We start from the raw sequence: 3,969 nt of genomic DNA on the forward strand, positions 1-3,969 counted from the left end.
CCAGCCACGAGGGCCAAAGATGAAGAAATACAAGATTTTTATCAGCTGCTACAGTCTGAAATTGATGGAACATGCAATCAAGATGCATTGATAACTACTGGCGATTGGAATGCAAAAGTTGGAAACAAAGAAGAAGGATCAGTAGTTGGAAAATATGGCCTTGGTGATAGAAACAATGCTGGAGATCGAATGATAGAATTTTGCAAGACCAATGACTTCTTCATTGCAAATACATTGAATTGCCAAAAGTAGGTGTCGATAAATATTTGTTCAATGAAGGAATGGTAGGAAAAGGACATGACTATAGAGCAGCTCTGGAGCTGTGCAAGGTGCTCTGGATTGCAGCCGAAGATCTAGACTCAAATCTTATCCTGCCACCCTTGAGCTACATGATCACAGACCAGTTATTAAATCTCTATGTGCAGGTTTTCCCATGGCCCCCAGCTCCGGTCCCAGCAGCTAAGGTGGTGGGTAGAGTGGCAGTGGCCAAGCAGCCTAGCTTCGTGAAGCCTCTGGGTGTGCTGTGGCCCCCAGGCATGCGCTCTCCCCACCACTAAGAAGCCCAAGAGGAAGGTCAGCTCCGCTGAAGGGGCTGTGAAGAGGAGGCCAAGAGCAGATCTGCAAGGTTGTCAGCTAAACCTGCTCCTGCAAAAGTGGAAACGAAGCCAAAAAAAAAAAAAAAGCAGCAGGAAAGGATAAATCTTCAGACAAAAAAGTGCAAACAGAATAGAAAATGGGAGCAAAAGGAAAACACGCTGAAGTGGCTAACCAAGAAACGAAAGATTTACCTGCAGAAAATGGAGAAACTAAAACCCAGGACAGCCCAGCCTCTGATGAAGCAGGAGAAAAAGAAGCCAAGTCTGATTAATGTTTGTTTTTTACTGTGGTCCCTGCATCTCTCTTCTTGTATAATCCAGAGGAATATTTTTACCAGCTATTTTATAAATGCAGGTTTTTTAGTAGCTGTAGAAACATTTTTAAGAAGAAGGAAATCCCACTTATCCCCCTTTTTTTTAAGTATAAATGCTTTTTTTTTAAGAGGTGAAGTCATTTGCTGGTTGTTTATTTTTTGATACAACCAGAAAATAGTGGGATGTTGAGTTGCGGGAGGCTCTAATTATCTTGGGTGTCAACATGACATCCCATAGATCGGGGGGCAGTTTTTATACCCTATAATACAAAGCATACTTAATGGCAATTTGGGGTCGTGGTCATACATTTATATGTCATGAACTTTTAAAATTATGTCTATTTCTGTGTTGTTTTTTAGTAGAATTATTTCTTAAAGAAAATGGCTCCCTCCTTATGGCTCTCACTGTCAGCACTGTACTTTCTGTAACATCTTTGCTCATGGTGGTCCAGTTTTCCGAATAGCTTTGTTACGTGCTGTGAAAGGTTGAACGTTTGAGTGTGTAGAGTGTGTGAAATTAAATTGTGAATTAGTGGAAGCTATGTTTTTTTTTTTATGATGTAACAGCTTATCAGCAACTGAAGATAATTGGTGTTTGATATCCTCTTAAGGAAAATTTGCCTCCAGGTTTAAAGCTGGAATTTAGAAAAGAGTTCTAACTACATATGGCTTTTTAGATTTTTGGGACGTACATTAAGAATTGTGTACACGTTGTTCATGATGTCTCTGTGCTGATCCTCAAAACAACCAATAAAATACCAATTATGAAAGAAAAAAAAAAACTGTGTGTGCCTTGGTTCTCTTGTCTATAGAACAGGGATGATTACGCCCTGCCAAGATGTTAAATAGATGTTCCCCCAAAATCAAGTAATACCAACCTCTCAGGATGATTAGGAATTATGTTCAGGAAAGTTCTTTGTAAACTATTAAGTGCTAAAAAAGGGTCTAGGAGATTGGTGAGGGAAAGGACACCCAGGCATTCCCTCCACTTTCTGGAAACAGGGCTAAAATAAAGGATCCCTGGTGACTGTTAAGAGCTACGGCTGCTAACCTAAAGGTCGGCAGGTCAGCAGTTTGAATCTACCAAGCGCTCCTTGGAAACTCTGTGGGGCAGTTCTATGCTGTCTTATAGGGTGGCTAGGAGTCAGAATTGACCCGATGGCAATGGGTTTCAATGGGTAACATTTCCGGCCTTGTAGCAACAACTACAGTGTTAGATCATCCTCAATTTCCCCCTTGATGTTTACTGCCTGTCCTGACTCACCCTCTTCTTTGATCCCAGTATTCTCATATATATGGAACAACACCTGTCCTTTTTTCCACTTTTTCTCCTCCAGTGCTAATCTCTCCAAGAGGAAGGCTGGTCATTGATATTTATGACACTCAATAACTGTGGCCAGCCCATCAGGTACAGAGGGTTTTTTCATTATTGGTTGTAAATATCCTTAGGATTAAAATGGCTTTGTTGCCAGGAAACAAAATGTCCTTTCAATCCGTTTCTGATAGGTGATAGGTACACACATCTGCCCATAAGGCAAGGCTTGATGAGATTATATTTCGAAGAAGTGCTTCTTTTGATTTTTAATGAGATCAAAATGTTCCATTAATTTTTTTTTTTAACCTGACCTTTTAATCATACGTATCAGAACCAAGACAACTAGGTCCTGGCCTATGTAAAACTCCTCAAGGACATGTGTTAAATGATTATGGCTGGATATGTTAACTGTTTATGATGGAGGATTGAATATGCGGATGGACTTCTAGCCTGTAGAACCATGTCAACAGACAGGGCTTCTATAACTCCACTGGAGCAAGTATGTATAAATGGCTGCCACACCATGATCCTCTAGAACCCTGTTTCTAAAATTGGGTCCCTGGACCCCTGAGAGTTCCTATATGTGTTCTCAAGAACCCTCAAGTTCTTACAGGATACTCTTTAAATTTTGTTTTAATTTTGATGTTAATCCAAAAAAAGTAGTTCATACATATTTGAGTTCACTTTGTTGACCACCTTTCCTCAAGAACAGCCAAGGATTACAGGGCTTTTTGTATTTGTGTTAATAATTAATGCCTCACTTAATGTGGCTGCAAATTCTTTCACATTCTTTCCTTTCAGGTGGGAAGTCTATATCTGCCCCCCATATTGAATCTGGGCAGAAATGTGACTACTTATACCAATGGATATGGTGGAAGTGACACTGTGACTTCCAAGGCTAGGTCATAGAGGGCCACACAGCTTCCACACAGCAATGTATCTAAGCGTGGATTTTTTTTCCCCTATTCTTCCTGGCTGCCTGAGATTCTTAATTTTTGAATCTAATGATTCATGTTTGTCCTCAATTCTGAAAATTTCTTAGACATTTTCTCTTTGAATATTGCCTTTTTCCAGCTTTTGCTATTCCCTCTCTCTGGAAATATTAGATGTAAATTAACCCATCTCATTCTATTTTCCTGGGTCTCTTAACTTCTCCTTCATATTTTCTATCTCTGTCTCTCTGTGTTGCATTCCAAGAAATTTCTTCAGATTTTTTCTGTTTCATTAATCCCTTCTTCATCTCCGTCAAATCTGCAAGTTAATGTAACCACTGAGGTGTAAATTTCAATGATCTCACACACACACACACACACACACACACACACACATTTTTAGGTGTTTGTTTCCAGAAGTTGGAAACAAAGAAGCCAGAGAGAAAACAAATTACCTATAAAAATACTAAATTAGACTGACAGTAAGCTTTTCCACAATACAATAGCAACCAGAAGACAATGGAAAATATCTTCAAAGCACTGAGAGAAAAGGTCAGCCCTAGAATTCTATTCCCCCCAAAAAAGTGTTCAGAAATGAGAGCACTAAATCAAAGTTTAGGTTTCAGAGTCTTCAACCCACAATCAATTCTTAAAACATTGCTTTATTTAGCTTACCTCCTCTCTCAAAGATATTAGATCCCAAATACCCATAAGATTAAGTTCATACCGATAGCATGTGGAACTTCACTTATTTAAAAAATTGAAATGTAACTCACATACTGTAAAATTCACTCTTTTAAAGTGTACAATTC

General features: G+C 39.2%; 1 pseudogene; it reads left to right on the forward strand.

The window, feature by feature from the left end:
• Nucleotides 1-281: 281 nt before the first annotated feature.
• LOC104845855 (non-histone chromosomal protein HMG-14-like) lies at nucleotides 282-2,954 on the forward strand (annotated as a pseudogene).
• Nucleotides 2,955-3,969: the final 1,015 nt, after the last annotated feature.

This window comes from Loxodonta africana, chromosome 3, assembly GCF_030014295.1.
Source record: "Loxodonta africana isolate mLoxAfr1 chromosome 3, mLoxAfr1.hap2, whole genome shotgun sequence".
Classification (NCBI taxonomy): Eukaryota; Metazoa; Chordata; class Mammalia; order Proboscidea; family Elephantidae; genus Loxodonta; species Loxodonta africana.